At 46.7% G+C, this 20,608-nt stretch overlaps 1 pseudogene; it reads left to right on the top strand.

The window, feature by feature from the left end:
- Positions 1–897: 897 nt before the first annotated feature.
- Positions 898–17,905, top strand: LOC125554581 (annotated as a pseudogene).
- The last annotated feature ends 2,703 nt before the right edge of the window (positions 17,906–20,608 follow it).

The following is a 20,608-nucleotide window of genomic DNA, read 5'->3' as shown; positions in this document are numbered from 1 at the left end:
GCAGCAACACTACCCCAACCACTACAATAGCAGCCGGGTCCTCGAACGAGAACATGTCACCGCGGAGAGATGCAGCCGCATACGACGAACCACGGGCTCCAAGGCAGCAACTTCAAAAAGGATACGACACCGGAGTGCCGCCACCGCCCGACCCGAGGGTCAGAGTTTCCCCTAGAGCAACACGATGGGCAATGATGGCCGCGACGACGCCTTCAAGAAGGGAACGAGCTTCGCCGCCGCCGCCGCTCCATCCGTAGATAGAACAGGTTTTCACCCCGGCCAATACTCACCGACACCAAACGCCACACCCCGGTGGACATACCGCCCACACAGCCATGGTCACCAGGCAGCACCAAGCCACGGGCTTTGCCCAAGAGCACCGCGACACCACCACCAGGGCCGGCGCCCCGGCATCCAAGACCTCAACGCCGCCTCACCCGCCACCCACCGCTACCCCAGCCAAAGAGACAAGTGGAAAGGTCCCGCCTTTAGCACCCCTGAGCTGCCCCCAGCGTCGAGACCTAATGGGCCGGCCATAACTGGCCTCCATCGGCCCGTCCTGCTACCGGGCGCGAGACGAGCTCGGTCCTATAGCCGGACGCAAGACGAGTCCGGTCCTGCTGCCGGGCGCGAGACAAGCTCGGTCCTGCTGCCGGGCACGAGACGAGCGATGGACCGCGATTGGGAGAGGGCTAAATCTTCGATGAAGGTAGCTCCGAAACGATGAGGAGAGGAATCAAAGGTCGACTAGGGCGCTCACCGACCGGTCGACGCCAAAGAAGTCCAGCCGCCGCCGTGAAACAACCCAGACCACTGCCATGAGCCACCACCACGCCGTGGCAGCCCACATCCACGCCGAGACCCCAAGGGACAGCCCCGAGCCGCCCGCCGACGGCCATGGACCAGATTCGAGCTGATCTGACCGGCAACACCGCCTCCTGCTGCAGCTGCGATGCACCACCAAGGTCCATGGCCATAGCCATGACCCTATCAGGCCGCAGCCCGCCCCAGGCCGGGCCGCACCAGCTACCCGCCACACCGACGAAAGCTCAGATCCGCCGGAGAAACCGCGCCGTCCCCCGCATCACCTCCAAAGAAGCAACATCCGCAGAGCACGCCAGCCCCCACATCGCCCAGCAGCCCTCCACGCTGCCTCCGCCAGCCTCGTGAGTCGCTGTAGAGACCGCCTGCACTGTTCCGCCATGCCACCGCATGAGGGGGCTGCCCTGCGACGACCGTGCCTCGCAGGAGGGGAGACCAGAGCCCCCCGCCACCGCAGCCGGCCAGGCTTTGCCCCCGGCGGAGGCGAGGAGGAGAGGAGCAGAGGGTGAAACTGGCGGCGGCGGAATTAGGTCCCCCCCCTGCGCTCGCGGGAGCGGGTCGGGCGAGAGTGTTTTTCGGAGAAAGTTTCGTCCTTCGCGAGGCTGATTTTGCGCAAGCAAGTAATAAAGTGCTAAAACGCTCGCTGGCTCTACACACTAATCAAATGACATGTACACTCAGGACTTAGTAACTCCGGCCCATTATATGTCCGCGGACACACTCGCGGGCGCATCCGAACGGACCCTCATATCTCGCGTCCAACATCTACATATCTTAAATCCGGACTCTCAAATCCATGTACGTCCATCATACATGCCAATGTCGCACGTAAACAACAAATTTTGGTAGCGGCAATACAGTTCTTACATAAAATTTATTTTAAATGCACAACTCAAGCATTAGCTCTTTGGTTTCTATTATGGGTCCACATATGCTCCACAACTGATGATCTCGAAGATTCAGATGCACCCGCAAAAAGTTCATAAGCTGATTTGCATCTTGATCTTCCGGGATTTGAACATGTTCTCTGGGCACGTCCTTCCCGGCACAGAGGCTGCAACTTGCTGGTGCATGGTCAGGGGTATGAACACCGGTTGTTCACCACACCTACCGATGGGTGACTCAAGGGGCTTTCAAAAAACCATTGTTGATAATGTTCGTATGAGTGAAAGAGTGACAACATCGTTGCTCCAGTTTATTTATAGCCTCTTTACTGAAGTCTTTGGAGTATTTCTTCGAGCAAAGATTGATACCACGAAGAAGGTGTTTACAAGAGATTTCATTGCAATTCTTAGTCATAGGAGTTATTTTGTATTTTTTTGGATCTTAGGTCCAAATCAATGTACTTGTAATTGTTATGATTATGAATAAAATTATGTTTCAATAAAAAAGAGCATAAGGGTGGAGGGATGCCGTTTGGTCGGATTTTTGTGACCGGTCAGTTACCAGGCTGGCGGTCTAGACGTATAAATGTGATTTGAGGGGTGTGGCTGTAGATGCTCGTAGCCTCGTATACTGTCATTTGTTTAGTGCGCAGAGACCAGTGAGCGCGTTTTAGCACTTTATTACTTGCCTGTGCAAAATCAGGCGCGTCCTACATCGATTGGTCCCGGACGGAATCCTGTATGGGATGACCGACATGACACCAAGCATATTCCATGACACCAAACATACACAGTACTACGAGGCACGACCAGAATGCAGACGCTCCGGGCAGCCGGCGATCGGGCGCGCCGTAGCCATGCCCCGTGCGCGGACTGGAGCCGTAGCAGAGGCGGCCCTGGATCGTGCATCTGTGACCATGATGCGCGCACCGGCCGGCCTCAGCTGGCGGTCTCTGGCTGCCCAACCTCCGTCGGCAAGGGCCAGAGCCTGCGCTGCGCAACAGTAGCAGGATGGAGGCAACGTGTGCGTGCCTTTCTTTCTCACACCGCAGAGAGAGCCCGGCTCGCATGAACGGCTAAGGGGACGCCGCGTGCGGCCGTCTCGGCCCTCGCGCCGCGGCGAATCGGCGATCGACCTCACGGAGGGGACGGGGTCAGGATCATGGAGAGCGATGCGACGATCCACACAAGACAAAGTAGCGCCACCTGTGCGCGCATGTATATCAGCACATGCTTGCCCTGGCGTCGTTGTATGGCTTCACCACGAAGAAGGGAGGACAGCCACGGCCCATTTGACACGGCGACCGACCCGGGAATGAACGGCTAACCAAAAAGGGACGCTCTCTTGGCGTCATGCATTACTGTTTTAGGAAGGAAACCATATACTCCGTACGTATGTTACAGGGTCGGAGCAGGGACAAGCTGCCTGCCTGCCTTATTTGTGGCACGACGCCGACACCACCAACTTATCCCTCCGCGGCTTCCTACCGTGACTGACCCAATGAATGATTGGCCGGCGATGCGTCTTGGTAGGCAAGGAAGGAAGCCATGTGTCCAACTGTTAGCCCCTGTGACAGGCTTCATATACTTGATGCCATTCGTCCAAAAGACTAGAGCTTCTCTGACCCATTGAATTAAAGGATTTATTTATAGGGAACTATTATTTTTGCCGACTGAGGGTACTGACGGAAACCTGCACCGTCAATATGTATGTGTAATGAATGATTAATACAAGTGGGACTACTAGGCGCCGGCGCACCGGCCTAACTTTGGGCCGGTCGTACCAGCATCGTCCGATAAAATAACGCGTAACCGTACGATTCCCTCATCTTCTTTCATCAGGCTTCTTCTTTTACAAAAAAAATCCATCGCGCCTCCATGGATGAGCTATGCGCCCGGCCTTGAAGCACCGCCCGGCGCACTCGCCTGTTGCTGCCCTCCCCGCCAGTCGCCGGTCGCCGTCATCACTGCCGGCTGCCGGTCGCCGTGTTGCTGCCAATCGTCGTCGTCACGGTGGAAGCAAAAAATATAGCTAGATGCACAAAAACAGAACATGGTGGAAGCAAAAATTGGAGCTGTTTTCAGTTAAAAAAAGATGGTGGTAGCAGAACAAATTACTAGATTCAGCGGGGCAGGAGGTGGCGGCAGCGGGGGCGGGGGGCGCGCGGTGACGCGAGGCAAGAGGTCGAGATGGGATCAAGGGGCATGGTGGTGCGGCTGGCTAGCCTAATGTTTTTTCTTTTCTCTCGTCGATACTGGTTCAGGCTGACTTACAATGAGGACTGCAGGTTGAATATAAAAAATACAGGGACCTTTTTGTAAAACATCATGACGGTGAACCCGTGCTTTATTATTAGGGAGAGATCAGGGAGAGACTAGAACAAGGGCCCGTGCGTTGCTACGGGCACTAGTAGAAAAAACAGGGCTTTGGTCCAGGCTTGGCTAGCCCATTAGTCTCGGTTCAGTCACGAATCGGGACCCATGGGGGCATAGGTCCTGGTTCGTGAGCCCAGGGGCCCGGCCGGGCCTCATGGGGCATTGGTCCCGGTTCCAGACACGAACCGGGACCAATGGGCCTCGCTCCTGGCCCAAAACCATTGGTCCCGATTTGTGGCTGGAACCAGGACCAAAGGGGGGCCTTTAGTACTGGTTCCAGCCACGAACCAGGACCAATGAGGTGCCTATATATACCACCTCGCCAGCTAGCAGAGCAATCCACACTGCTCTGTTTTTATGGCAGGCGAGGGGAGAGCTTTATGGTGCTCTAGCTCACCTCCTATGCACATGAGGTGTTCGATGAAATGCCCGAGCCACACTTAAGCTTTCACCTCTCGAAGCTCCTTATCCAAGCTCCATTTTCCTCGAGATTTTTCTAAGTTTGGCGGTCTGTCCTGTCCTGTCCCCGTCCTCACCGCCGTCGATCGCCCGCGCCGATCTCGTCGCCGGCACCACCGTGGTGAGCCTCTTGATCTTATCTTCTTTCTAAAAGAAAAAAGTTCTTACGTGTATGATTTAGATAGATACTTGTGTAATTTTCTTAATTTTATTATTGTTTATTATTATATAGTGCGATGGTTTTGGTATCCGCCTCCATCAGCCCTTGTCCTGTCTATGATTTAGATGTGGTATATATATTATCTTTCACAACTATTTGGTTTATTTATTGTTTATGACAATTATGCCGACCAACGTGACATAGATTTTATTTATCTAGGATGTATGTGAACCGGAAATTCCGACCGACCCTATTGTCGAGAGGTTAAATTTAGTTGAAGAAGAAAACAATTACTTGAAGGAAAAATTAAAAAAAATTGAGGAGAAGATGATATTGGAGTTGCATGTTGCGGATGTCGTCGATAATCACAAGAACAAGATGGATGCAATGCGCTTGAAGATTAGCAAGATTAGAAAATATGCCATTCATACCGAGGCTTGGTATCATTATGTCGTTGGATCAATTGTTATGTTGGTTGCGATTATGTTCGCATTTGTTGTTCCATTGAAATGTTTTACATAGTTTCAATGTATGGTTTAATTAGATGCTCTAGAGAACTATGTATGTACTTTGATTTTAATGTGATGATGAACTTCTATTAATTTGGTCACTTATCTATTCATGATGTTCTGTAATGGTTTTTGACACACTTAATTATATATAATGCACGTAGATGAACCGGCAATGGATGTGCGGTGACAGACGCACCTCCGAGTACATTAAGGGCGTGCATAATTTTCTCGAAGTGGCTGAGGCAAACAAGCATAATGGTTTTACGTGTTGTCAATGCCCTATATGTGGGAATATGAAGTCTTACTCTGACCAGAAAATCCTTCACAGCCACCTGCTTTATAAGGGTTTCATGCCACACTATAATGTTTGGACCAAGCACGGAGAAATAGGGGTTATGATGGAAGACAACAAAGAAGAAGAGGATGATGACAACTATGTGCCCCCTGAATACGGTGATGCTGCAACGGGGGAAGCTGAAGATCAAGAGGAACTAGACGATGTGCCCGATGATGATCTTCGTCGGGTCCTTGTTGATGCAAAGAGACAGTGTGAAAGTGAAAAGGAGAAGCTGAAGTTTGATCGCATGTTAGAGGATCACAAAAAAGGGTTGTACCCCAATTGCGAAGATGGCAACACAAAGCTCGGTACCGTACTGGAATTGCTGCAATGGAAGGCAGAGAATGGTGTGCCTAACAAAGGATTTGAGAAGCTACTGAAAATATTGAAGAAGAAGCTTCCAAAGGATAACAGATTGCCCGACAGTATGTACGCAACAAAGAAGGTTGTATGCCCTCTAGGATTGGAGGTGCAGAAGATACATGCATGCCCTAATGATTGCATCCTCTACCGCGGTGCGTACGAGGATTTGAATGCATGCCTGGTATGCGGTGCATTGCGGTATAAGATCAGACGAGATGACCCTGGTGATGTTAACGGCGAGCGCCCCAGGAAGAGGGTTCCTGCCAAGGTGATGTGGTATGCTCCTATAATACCATGATTGAAACGTCTATTCAGAAACAAAGAGCATGCCAAGTTGATGCGATGGCACAGAGAGGACCGTAAGAAAGACGGGAAGTTGAGAGCACCCGCTGATGGGTCACAGTGGAGAAAAATCGAGAGAAAGTACTGGGAGGAGTTTGCAGGTGACGTAAGGAACGTATGGTTTGGTCTAAGCGCAGATGGCATTAATCCTTTTGGGGAGCAGAGCAGCAACCATAGCACCTGGCCTGTGACTCTATGTTTGTATAACCTTCCTCCTTGGCTGTGCATGAAGCGGAAGTTCATTATGATGCCAGTTCTCATCCAAGGCCCTAAGCAACCCGGCAACGACATTGATGTGTACCTAAGCCCATTAGTTGAAGAACTTTTACAGCTGTGGATTGGAAACGGTGTACGTGTGTGAGATGAGCACAAAAAGGAGGAATCTGACCTACATGCGTTGCTGTTTGTAACCATCAATTATTGGCCTGCTCTCAGTAACCTTTCAGGACAGACAAACAAGGGATACCACGCATGCACGCACTATTTAGATGACACTGAAAGTATATACCTGGACAAATGCAAGAATAATGTGTACCTGGGGCATCATTGATTTCTTCTGACCAACCATCAATGTCGAAAGAAAGGCAAGCATTTCAAAGGCGAGGCAGGTCACCGGAAGAAGCCTACCATGCCTACCGGTGATCACGCACTTGCTATGGTCAATGATTTACAAGAAATATGTCCGTAACTGCGCTAGGCCAGAAGGAAGCATCTCCATGGGCCATCAAACAGAGGATGTCATTGGGTTTTGTGTTGACTTCATTCCTAACCTTAAGAAGATTGGTCTCCCTCAATCGCGGTATGAGGGGAGACTCACTGGAAAAGGCACGCTAGGAGGGGACTCAATAATATGTAGGGACGGGCATTCTTGGTCTCAAGCACACTACAAAGTTCTACAGAACTCTACCTTGGTGACCCCGTATGTCGATGAACACAAGAACATTCTGTGCTCCAAACACCCAGAGCAGTGTGACGACTGGATTACATGTGAACACATCAGGAATTTTGGCAGTTGGTTGCAAACACATCTCAGGGGTGACAACACTGTTTGTGATGAGCTATACTCATTGGCCAGTGGACCATCTTCGATTGTATTGACTTACAAAGGGTATGAGATAAATGGGAATACATTTTACACGATCGCCCAAGATCAAAAGAGCACCAATCAAAATAGCGGTGTCCGCTTTGATGCAGCAACCAAGAGGGGAAAGGACACATATTATGGTTACATAGTGGACTTATGGGAACTTGACTACGGGCATGATTTTAAGGTCCCTTTCTTTCAGTGCAAATGGGTCAATCTGTCAGGACGCGGGGTACAGGTAGACCCACAGTACGGAATGACAACAGTGGATCTGAACAATTTTGGGTACACAAACGAACCATTTGTCCTAGCCAATGATGTGGCGCATGTTTTCTATGTGAAGGAAATGTCTACCAAAACGAGAAAAAGAAAAGATAAGGAAGCGAATACATCATACGATGAGCCAAAGCGTCACATAGTTCTTTCAGGAAAAAGAGACATCGTGGGATTGGAGGGCAAGACAGACATGTCTGAAGATTATGAAAAGTTCCATGAAATTCCTCCCTTCAAAGTCAAGGCACACTATTAAACGATGAAGAATATCCATGGTTCCGGTGCAATAAGCAAAGGACACAAGCGAAAAAAAGTGAAGACTTTCTCTCCACAACTATTATGATGATGCATGAAAAATACCAGATGAAGTCAGAAAGGGTTGAAAACTGATCATGTGGCTTTGAATGGTTCATTTTGAACACACAAAAAGTCTGGAGTTCAAATAAGTTCAAAAAATGAAAATCCTTTGTAACAGATGAGTTTTCGTCCGAAACCCTGATACTTCGAAAGAGATTGTCCATTTTGTACATGACGTGCATCCAGTTTTGGTGTAACCCTCTCAACTTTTTAGCACATGCTATGTGGGTGAAATGATGATACCATGCCAACTTTCAACCTTTTCAGAGTTCATTTGTAGTGCTTTTCAATTTAAGGGTCATTTAGCTCATGAACTAATAGCAAAAAGAATGAACTAATAGCAAAAAGAATGAACTAAAAATAACCAATTAAAATATTCTGTTATGATCAACTAAAACAAAACTATAATATTCTTCAATAGCAAAAAGAATCAACTAAAAAGATTTTATAAAACTCCAATAGCAAAAGGAATCAACTAAAAATCTTTTATAAACCTCTAGTATTATTGAAACTAAAATTATATAAAATTTATCAACTAAAATTATCAAAGTATTTTCTGTTCAAAACATTAAAAGCAAAAAGAATTTTCATAGTAATATTATCAACTAAAATAACATTATCAAAACATTATCAACTAAAATAAGATTATCAAAACATTATCAACTAAAATAACATTATCAAAACATTATCAACTAAAATAACATTATCGAAACATTATCAACTAAAATAACCTTGTCAAAACATTTTCATAGTAATTTTAAACCTCTAGTATTTTCTGTTCAAAACATTATCAACTAAAATTATCAAATTTTTTTTGTTAGAAACTAAAATAACAAAATAAGTTTTTGAATATAATGATGAAACACAGTAATATTAAATGGCAGGAAAAAGAATCACTCCAAAATATATTTTTATAGTAAAGTTAATCACAAACCAGTTATTCACATTAAAACAAAACTGCAGTAGTGATCAAATGTTATTACTGAAAAAATAAATATATAAAGTTCATACATATATAGTTCTCATTGAACAACATATAGCTCTCTAGAGCATATAATTAAACCATACATTGAAACTATGTAAAACATTTCAATGCAACGACAAATGTGATCATAATCGCAACTAAGGTAACAGTTGATCCAATGACATATTGATACCAAGCCTCGGTATGAATGGCATATTTTCTAATCTTTCTAATCTTCAAGCGCATTGCATCCATCTTGATCTTGTGATCATCGACAACATCTACAACATGCAACTCTAATTTCATCTTCTCCTCCTCAATTCTTTTCATTTTTTTCTTCAACTAAATTTAACCTCTCGACAATAGCTCCTAGATAAAAACATCTATGTCACGTTGGTCGGCATAATTCTCATAAACACTAAATGAACCAAATAGTTATAAAAGATAATATATACCACATCCAAATCATAGAAAGGACGAGGGCCGACGGAGGCGGATACCAAAACCATCGCACTATATAATAACAAACAATAATAAAAGTAAGAAAATTACACAAGTATCTATCTAAATCATACAAGTAGGAACTTTTTTCTTTTAGAAAGAAGATAAGAACAAGAGGCTCACCACGGTGGTGCCAGCGACGAGATCGGCGCGGGCGATCGATGGCGGTGAGGACGGGGACGGGACAGGACGGACCGCCAAACCTAGACAAATCTTGAGGAAAATGGAGCTTGGACAAGGAGCTTAGAGAGGAGAAAGCTTAAGTGTGGCTCGGGCATTTCATCGAACACCTCATGTGCATAGGAGGTGAGCTAGAGCACAACACACCTCTCCCAAAAAACAGAGCAGTGAGCTGAGCTGAGCGCACGGGCACTATATATAGGCTTCTCTTTAGTCCAGTTTTGTGCCTAGAACCGATACTAAAGGACAACATTTGGTCCCGGTTCCAGCCACCAACTGGGACTAAAGTTTGTGGGCCAGGAGCGAGGCCCATTGGTCCCGGTTTGTGTCTGGAACCGGGACCAATGGGGTCAGAGGAACCGGGACCAATGGCCCCCGAGGCCCAGCCGGCGCCCTGGCCTCACGAACCGGGACTGATGCACCCATTAGTCCCGGTTCGTAGGGGAACCGGGATTAATGCCCTTTTCAGGCCTGGACCAAAGCCCTATTTTCTACTAGTGTTAGTAGTAGCACGAGGTTTCCCAGGCCACGCTACTACTATTCTGTACCTGTAGTGCAGTGTACAACCCCGCACTACTACTAACTAACAGTAGTGCCTGGTCCCTACCCCGCACTACTAATAAGCATCTACTTATAAGCTTTTCCCTAGTAGCTTTTGTCAAGAACCCCGGCTACAGGTTCGCAATTGTGGATACCACCAACAATGTAAAGGTGCTCAAGACTTCGAGCTTGGCCTGTCAGAAGCTTGTCGACATCCAAGGCCAGTACAAGGTCTGGGGAAGCAAGAAGGATAAGGACTCCCTGGTTGACCTCGTCGTTACCGTCATCGACCCCTACTACAAAAATATGAAGGATGAGTGCAACAAGAACAAGCCTGCCTGGCACAGCGCCTGGGTGCAAGGACTGGATGAAGATCACGTCAAGTACGTGTCCACGGACGCATACACAAGCTATGAGATGTACATGCGGATCACTGATATGAATAATGTTGGGGAACGTAGCAGAATTTTAAAATTTTCTATGCATCGCCAAGATCAATCTATGGAGTCATCTAGCAACGAGGGAGAGAGGAGTGCATCTACATACCCTTGTAGATCGCGAGCGGAAGCGTTCAAGAGAACGGGGTTGATGGAGTCGTACTCGTCGTGATCCAAATCACCGAAGATCCAAGCACCGAACGGACGGCACCTCCGCGTTCAACACACGTACGGAGCGAGGACGTCTCCCGCGCCTTGATCCAGCAAGGAGGAGGGAGAGGTTGAGGAAGAGGGCTCCAACAGCAGCACGACGGCGTGGTGGTGGTGAAGCTGCAGTACTCCGGCAGGGCTTCGCCAAGCTCTTATGGAGGAGGAGAGGTGTTGAGGAGGGGAGGGGCTGCGCCTTGGATGTTGTGTGCAGCCCTCCCCTTGCCCCTCTATTTATAGGGGAAGGAGGAAGGGGGCCGGCCCCCTCTAGATGAGATCTAGAGGGGGGCGGCGGCCAAGGGGAGGGGGCTTGCCCCCCAAGCAAGGGGGGCGCCCCCTTTAGGGTTCCCCCCGCCAACCCTAGGCACATGGGCCCAAGGGGGGGATGCGGCCAGCCCATGTAGGGCTGGTTCCCTTTCTTCTACAGCACATTAGGCCCTCCGAGAGAGGTGGACCCTCCCGGTGGACTCCCGGAACCCCTCCGGTGGCCCCGGTACAATACCGATATGCCCCCGAACCTTTCCGGTGACCGTATGACAACTTCCTACATATAAATCTTCACCTCCGGACCATTCCGGAACTCCTCGTGACGTCCGGGATCTCATCCGGGACTCCGAACAACATTCGGTAATCACATACAAGTCTTCCTAACAACCCTAGCATCACCGAACCTTAAGTGTCACTAGTAGAAAAAGGGTCAAACGTGAAGCACATTAGTGCCGGTTTGTATTTGAGCCGGCACTAATGTATACATTAGTGCCGGTTCCAACGCCTAGCCGGGCCGCTTTCATTAGTACTAGTTCGTGGCAAACCTTTAGCACCGGTTCGTGCCACGACCCGGTACTAATGAGAGTGGTGGCAGGATGTTGTCAGACTGGGGCCCCTCCAGCCCCTTTAGTACCGGTTCATGGCACGAACTGGTACTAAAGGTCGTCCTACATAAACCCTTCGTCCACCCGAGCTCGCTCTGTTCTTCCCCTTTCCCCTCTCCTCTCTGTTCTTCCCCTCTTCCTCTCGAGCTCATCACACATTTTGCCCAAAATTTGTCAAGATTTTAAGGCCCCCATCCATTCAAGTGATCACAAAGGTTAGCAACTTTGTCCTTTCATCTCTCATTGCTAGATTAGCTCTTGCAATGCTTTATATAGTGATTAATTTGTGAGTTTAGTAATTTGGGAGGATATATATATATATATGTGCTAGTATTTGATTTATATGCAATTTGAGGTCAAAAATAACACTTAGTTTGCATATGTAGGTGTGGTTTACTTACTGCCTTCTAAATCTCCGTCGTAACCACCGTCGATCGCCCGCACCGTCCCGTCGCTGGCACCACCTTGTGATGAGCCTCTTGTTCATGAAATTTTATATAAAAATTGATGTTTGTGTGATTTGGATATATAGTTACTCGTATAATTATCTTACCCGTACGTTGTTTGTTATACATATAGTGCCATGGTTTTGATATCCGTCCCCGTCGGCCCTCGTCCTTGTTATGATTCGGATGTGGTATATATATTCTCTTTTAAAACTAGTTGCATTTCGTGTTTATAACAAATTATGCCCATCAAGTTGACATAGAAATTTTTTCTAGGAGGTATGTGAACCGGAAATTCCAACCGACCCTATTGTCGAGAGGTTAAATTTAGTTGAAAGAGAAAACGAGTACTTGAAAGAAAAATTTAAAAGAATTGAGGGGGAGAAGATGGAATTGGAGTTGCATGTTGCCGATGTCTTCGATGATCACAAGATCAAGATGGAGAAAATGCGCTTGAATATTAGAAAGATTAGAAAATATGCCATCGATAGTGAGGCTTGGTATCATTATGCTGTTGGATCCATTGTTACCTTAGTTGCGATCTTGATCGCATTTGTTGTTGCATTTAAATGCTTTAGCTAGAGAGTTATTTGTTTGTTGCATTTAAGTGTTGTATGAACTTTATGTATGAACTTGTATTAATTTGGTCTATTCGGTGTTGTGTAATGAAGATGAGCCGGCAATGGATGTACGATGACCGATGCTCTCCCCAGTTCGTTGAGGGCGTGCATACTTTTCTGCTTGCGGCTGAGGCAAACAAGCGGGCGGATGGTTTTATGCCTTGTCCATGTGCTGGCTGTAAGAATGGTCACAATTACTCTACGTCAAGAACCATTCACGTCCACCTGTTTAAGTCCGGTTTCATGCCCCACTATAATGTTTGGACCAAGCACGGAGAAAGAGGGGTTATGATGGAAGACAATGAAGAAGAAGAGGACGACGACAGCTATCCTGGCCATGGGTTCCCTGAATACGATGATACAACAATGGGGGAAGAAGCTGAGCCGGTAATGCGGGAAGAAGCCTGAGCCGGCAATGCGGGAAGAAGCTGAAGAAGAGGCATCAGATGAGCCCGTTGATGATCTAGGTCGGGCCATTGCCGATGCAAAGAGAAACTGCGCAAGTGATTTGGAGAAGAAGAAGTTGCAGCGCATGTTAGAGGATCACAAAAAATTGTTGTACCCGAATTGCGTAGGTGACAAGAAAAAGCTGGGCACCACACTGGAATTGCTGCAATGGAAGGCAGAGAATGGTGTATCTGACAAGGGATTTGGAAAGTTGCTGGTAATGATAAAGGATATGCTTCCAAAGGACAACGAATTGCCCGAGAGTACGTACGAAGCAAAGAAGGCTGTCTGCCCTCTAGGGTTAGAGGTGCAGAAGATACATGCATGCCCTAATGATTGCATCCTCTACCGCGGTGAGTACGAGGATTTGAACGCTTGCCCGGTATGTGGTGCATTGCGCTATAAGATCAGCCGCGATGACCCTAGTGATGTCGAGGGCAAGCGCCCCAGGAAGAAGATTCCTGCCAAGGTGATGTGGTATGCTCCTATAATACCACGATTGAAACGTTTGTTCCAAAACAAAGAGCATGCCAAGGCGATGCGATGGCACAGAGAAGACCGTAAGAAAGACGGAAAGTTGAGAGTACCCGCTGACAGGTCGCAGTGGAGAAAAATCGAAAGAAAGTACGGGAAGGAGTTTGCAGATGACGCAAGGAGCGTATGGTTTGGTCTAAGCGCAGATGGCATTAATCCTTTTGGGGAGCAGAGCAGCAACCATAGCACCTGGCCTGTGACTCTATGTTTGTATAACCTTCCTCCTTGGTTGTGCATGAAGTGGAAGTTCATTATGATGCCAGTCCTCATCCAAGGCCCTAAGCAACCCGGCAACGACATTGATGTGTACCTAAGGCCATTAGTTGAAGAACTCTTACAACTGTGGAATGGAACAGGTGTACATGCGTGGGATGAGCACATGGGGGAAGAATTTGACTTAAAGGCGTTGCTGTTCGTGACCATCAATGATTGGCCTGCTCTCTGTAACCTTTCAGGACAGACAAACAAGGGATACCGCGCATGCACGCACTGTTTGGACGATACCGACAGTATATATTTGGCTAATTGTAAGAAGAATGTGTACCTGGGACATCGTCGATTTCTTCCGAGCAGGCATCCCGTAAGAAAGAAAGGAAAGCATTTCAAAGGTGAGGCGGATCACCGGACGAAGCCTCGCCACCGTACTGGTGCTGATGTACATGATATGGTCAAGGATTTGAAGGTGGTCTTTGGAAAGGGTCCTGGTGGACAACCTGTTCCGAATGACGCTGACGGACGCGCACCCATGTGGAAGAAGAAATCTATATTTTGGGACCTGCCCTATTGTAAAGACCTAGAGGTCCGCTCCGCAATCGACGTGATGCACGTGACGAAGAATCTTTGTGTGACCCTGCTTGGCTTCTTGGGCGTGTATGGGAAGACAAAAGATACACCTGAGGCACGAGAGGACCAGCAACGTATGCACGGAAAAGACGACATACATCAGGGTCATGCAAGCTACGCTCTTACCATAGAAGAGAAGGAAATCTTCTTTGAATGCCTGCTCAGTATTAAGGTACCGTCTGGCTTCTCGTCGAATATAAAGGGAATAATAAACATGGCAGAGAAAAAGTTCTAGAACCTAAAGTCTCATGACTGCCACGTGATTATGACGCAACTGCTTCCGGTTGTATTGAGGGGGCTTCTACCGGAAAACGTTCGATTAGCCACTGTGAAGTTATGTGCATTTCTCAATGCAATCTCTCAGAAGGTAATTGATCCAGAAATCATACCAAGGTTAGAGAATGATTTGGTGCAATGTCTTGTTAGTTCCGAGTTGGTGTGCCCACCATCCTTCTTCAACATCATGACACACATCCTAGTTCACCTATGCGAAGAGATTAACGTTTTGGGTCCTGTATTTCTACACAATATGTTCTCCTTTGAGAGGTTCATGGGAGTCTTAAAGAAATATGTTCATAACCGTGCTAGGCCAGAAGGAAGCATCTCCAAGGGCCGTCAAAATGAGGAGGTCATTGAGTTTTGTATTGACTTTATTCCTGACCTTAAGCCGATTGGTGTTCCTTAATCGCGGCATAAGGGCAGACTGGATGGAAAAGGCACGCTAGGAGGGGAACAAATAATATGTATGGACGGACATTCTCTCACTAAAGCACACTACATAGTTCTATAGAATTCCGCCTTGGTGTCTCCGTATATGGATGAACACAAGAATTTGCTACACTCCAAATACCCGGAGCGGTCTGATGACTGGATTACACGTGAACAAACCAGGAGTTTCGCCAGCTGGTTGCAGACACGTACCATGCATGACACCTCTATTGAAGATGACCTGTACTTGTTGTCCCAGTTACCATCTTCGAATATAATGACTTTCAAAGGGTACGAGATAAATGGTAATACATTTTACACGATCGCCCAAGATAAGAAGAGCACCAACCAAAACAGTGGTGTCCGCTTTGATGCAGAAACCAAGACGGGAAAGGAAACATATTATGGTCTTTTTTTTGACCATGAAGACTGCAGGGCTTACACCCCACAGCATTTTATTAAAAACAAAGCAAACACATACAGGGTTTCCTCAAGGTGAGGAAAGAAAAAAATAACAAAGAAAAAAGAAAGAAAGAGGAAGAAAAACTATACAGGGTAGGGGAGCACTATACCTATAAATTACAAATAAACAAAGGAGACAAACAGGAACTCTCCTCAAGGAGGAAGAAAATCAATCCACTTAAGAAGGGCGTCTCTAAATTTCCGTTTTATTCGGTGGGAGAGCAGAGTGATATCATGAATGAAGCTATTCCTCCATGCCCTGAAAGAGGGTTGAATGTTCCTGAAAGTTCTATCATTCCTGATCTTCCAAATATTCCACCAGGCCAAGAAAACCACCTCCCCAAAAAAAGGTTTGTTGAAATCCTTCCTTGCATGATGAGCAATTTCCACCATATCGTCACCATTTTTCCATTCAATTTGTAGGTAGTTCCAGACTCGAGCACTAAAATTGCACTGGAAGAACAGGTGATTTCTGTCCTCCAGAGCTCCAGTCAGATAAAGAACACATTCAGGCCCTTCATTAATTCTCCAATGTCTCCTCTGAATCATGTCCTTGGTGTTAATCCTGTCCATGATGACAAGCCAAGCAAACATCTTGATCGACATAGTGCAGCAACTTTTCCATATCCATCCCAAGATGGGGTTTGAGACCATTGGTTGATAGACAAAATCATAAAACTTTTTTGCTGTATACTCTGATTTCTTGCCTTGCCTCCATCCCCAGTGGTCATTAGATTGATTATCCAAATGGAAAGACCCCATTAATGAGGAGAGCTGTTGCATTTCTTGGAAGGCTTGTTCAGTCATAGGCAACTAGAAAAGCTCCTGAAAAGAACTAGCCTGAAAAACTTCCTTGACTGAGAGGTTTTTGTGGAGACAAAAAGAAAATAGCCTAGGAAATCGCTCTTGCAGAGGAACCAAACTGTTCCCAATTAGCCAGTAGTCTGACCAGAACTGCACTGTATCTCCACTATGAACATCAACCGACGTAACGGCTCTGAAATTATCCATCAACTTGCATACATCTTTCCACCAAAAGGAGCCACAGAGAACAGTATCATGTGGAATCCTTTCAAAGTAGTAAGAATCCCAAACCAATTGCACCCAGGGCACATCCATCTTATTATAAAATTTGCTGAGGTGTTTCAATAAGAGAGCATCATTCTGCAGTCCAAGGTTTAAAATCCCAAGCCCCCCTTTGACTTAGGTCTACAAACAAGTTGCCAAGCCGCCAGTGAGTGACCCTTTTCCTGACCATATTTCCTCCATAAACACTGCCTTTGGATTCTTTACAATTGTTTTAAAATACCCTGAGGAATGGACAAGCTACAAAGGAAAAAGATAGGCAAGGAAGAGATCACGGAATTGACTAATTGCAGTCTGCTCCCTTGTGGCAAGAACCATGAACTTGCTGTCAATCTTCTCTCCATACAATCCACAAGAGGAAGGAGGTCAACTATTTTAGGCCTGGTGGTCCCCACTGGCTGCCCCAGATATGTAAAAGGCATAGTGCCTAATTTGCAATCAAAAAAGGCAGCCAGGTCAGAAGCATCCTGCTCATCTACATTGATAGGATACATGGAGGATTTATGGAAATTGATCTGCAGTCCAGTTGCCTGTGAGAAGGAATGCAAAACTGATTTCAGAGCCCTCAATTGACTTAGATCAGCATTTAGGAATAGCAGTGTGTCATCTGCATATTGGACCACTGGGAAACATATTATGGTTATATACAGGACATATGGGAACTTGACTATCGACGTGGTTTGAAGGTCCCTTTGTTTCGGTGCGAATGGGTCAATATGACATGAGGCGGGGTAACGGAAGACCCGCAGTACGGAATGACAACAGTGGATCTCAACAATCTTGCGTATGCAGACGAACCATTCGTCCTAGCCAATGATGTGGCACATGTTTTCTATGTGAAGGACATGTCTACCAAGCCAAGTAAAAGAAAAGATAAGGAAGCGAATGCATCGTACGATGAGCCAAAGCGGCACATAGTTCTTTCTGGGAAGAGAAACATCATGGGAGTGGATGACAAGACAGACAAGTCAGAAGATTATGAAAAGTTTGATGAAATTGCTCCATTCACAGTGAATATTGACCCCGAGCATCCCGTTAAATGATGAAGATTTTCCATGGTTACGGCGCAAAGGGACACACGCGAAGAAAAAGTTTCACACCCAAAGATCTGGGATGTGATCGGCTTCACTATCATCACTTTCTTCTGTGTTTCACACCCAGAAGGGAATCTCTGTAATAGTTAGGGTAGTTAATTATGTGTTTTGGCATTTGAAACACGAAGAAATTTTATGTGCAAACAAATTCTTTCATGCCTTTACTGATTTTTAAAGTTAAGTTATTCACAAACTAGTGATTCACACTAATTTCAAATAATTCAAAATTTAAACTATTCAAATTTGAAAACTACGGGCACTAACAGAAAGTCTGTAATTTTTTGTACCTAAAGCAAAAATATTCACAAAGAAACTCTAAATACACAAAAAAACAACTCAAAAAATAAATAAAGCAAAAAAAAAGCCCGCCTACTAGGCCAGAGCGGCCTGCATATGACTAGAAACCCAACTTGTTGTTGGGCCAGGATGCAGGCCTGCAAAGGCCCAGTAGGCCAATAGGGCAGCACAGAACATGTAGGCCCAGTAGGCCTGCTTTGGAGAGGAGCTCGAGAGAGCTACCGCACGGGGGTTTATAAACCAGTGCGGTCGCCCCTCGGCTAGCGAGGTGGGACTAAACTTGCGCACCGCACCTGCGCCAGCGCACCCCCTTTAGTACCGGTTCGTGGCACCAACCGGTACTAAAGGGGGGCCTTTAGTACCGGTTGGAGCCACCAACCGGTACTAAAGGGGGTGCGGTTCCCGCCGCTTGGCCTGGCCAAAACAGGCCTTTAGTACCGGTTGGTGGCTCCAACCGGTACTAAAGGTGCCTTCTATATATACAACACTTACGAAAATTTCATTCTCCCTCTGTTTCTTCCTCTGTTTCCCCATTGAAGCACCGCCCGCGCGCCCCGATCGATCGACGCCGTCGCCGTCGCCGCCCCCGTCCCCGTCGCCGCCCCCGTCCCCGTCGCCGCACCCGTCCCTGTCGCCGCCCTCGTCTCCGTCACCGCCCTGGGCCCGTCCCCGTCGTGCCGTCCCCGCGTCGCCGCCCCCGCGTCACGCCCCGGCCCGTCGCCGCCCCCGGCCGTCGCTCCGCTGTGAGCTCTCCCCCTCTAACCCCTCTCCCTCGCCCCCGGCGGCCACCATGGGCGCCGCCCCTCCCCGAGCCCATACACACACACACAAGCATGATGAACACACACACACACACGTACATATGTATGAATTAATGCATGTATATATTAGTATATACGTATTTTGTATGTTTAATTAGTTTAGATTTTTTAGATTATTATTTTTTCACTAGTATATATGTATGAATGCATGTTAGATGGATATAATTAGTGTTTAATTAGTATGGAAATTTTTTATATAATGTTGTTTTTTTCAGTTTTTTAATGGATGTATAAAAGTTGTGTTTTCTGTTTTTAGTGTTAGATGCTTAATTAGTATGAAATAGCATATAAAATTTTGACATATGCAATGATAGAATAATTAGTGTTATATAGAAATGTTAGAAATTTTAGTTATCAAAATCCAATCATTAAAAAAATGTTACTTTTTGCGGGCATATAGCTAGTATTTGTTCTCGACGATGCCCAGCCCGCATCCTCGCCGTTGACCCGTCCGCGACGACGTCCGACTGACCCATGTCCGGGACTGGGCTCCGCCGGGCTGGCACTGGGAGGTGCTGCCTGGAGGGGCGCGCCACTGGATGAGGAACACGGCCCCGGGTCCCGTCGTCGACCCTGATCTCATTTGGTGGCGTTCGTGTGGGCCAGTTTCGGTGCGGAGGGAGCCGGCCCCGCCGGAGGTGGTACGTCGCCGTGTCAAGGAGGAGGACGAGCACGTCCATCGCTACATGGTTGCGTTAGAGGGCGGTAGGTTCTCCAATACCTGGCAGTTTCTTTAGGGATCTCACTTCAACTATGATCCTGTGAGGGTTCCTTCTATTTGGGTGTCCACCGCCCGCGCCGCAGGAACCACGAGTGTCCTAGATTCTTCTGTAGTATTCGATCTTTATTAGCTACCTAGCCAGTGATGTACTCGATATATAATATTCAAGACGATGTATTCAAGATTATATATTATTTGAGACAATGTATTCGAGATTATATATTATTTGAGACGATGTATTCGAGATTATATCTATTATTCGAGACGATGTATTCGAGATTATATCTATTATTCGAGACGATGTATTCGAGATTATATCTATTATTCGAGACGATGTAATTTGAATACTAAATTGTTTTATATTTCTTTTGGCATAGTTAAATAAAAGCTATGGCGGACAATATCGACAGAGAGGGAGAACAGACCATGTTCGATATAATACGCGGGCCAGATGATGATCAGAATGAAGAAGATTATGACGGCTCCGAATTTCTAAACAACACCGGAGAGGGTGATATGATACTCGATCGCGACGACCGAATTGATGAAGTCATGAACTACGATTATGACAATACCGAGAGGTATATATATTTATATAAGCAGGCATATGGTGATCATCACATGTTTTAAATGAGTTGAAGATATATTAACGAATCGATCTTTCTTCTTTCAGCCATCCGGATCGAGCAAATCTTCAGGCAACAGGACAAAACGAGGCCCGAACAAAAAGTTGAAGGAGGGCGTAAAGTATAATATCGAGGCAATCAAACCTAATGGCGAACCATTAGCGCCTAAGAAGATTGCGGACAAGTTCGTTCGTCAGTGTGGAGTTCTTGTGAAGGACCAACTCCCGATCTCC

This window comes from Triticum urartu, chromosome 4 (assembly GCF_003073215.2).
Source record: "Triticum urartu cultivar G1812 chromosome 4, Tu2.1, whole genome shotgun sequence".
NCBI lineage: Eukaryota > Viridiplantae > Streptophyta > Magnoliopsida > Poales > Poaceae > Triticum > Triticum urartu.
Note: the sequence above shows the minus strand (reverse complement) of the source record. Positions and strands in the feature narration are given on the sequence as shown.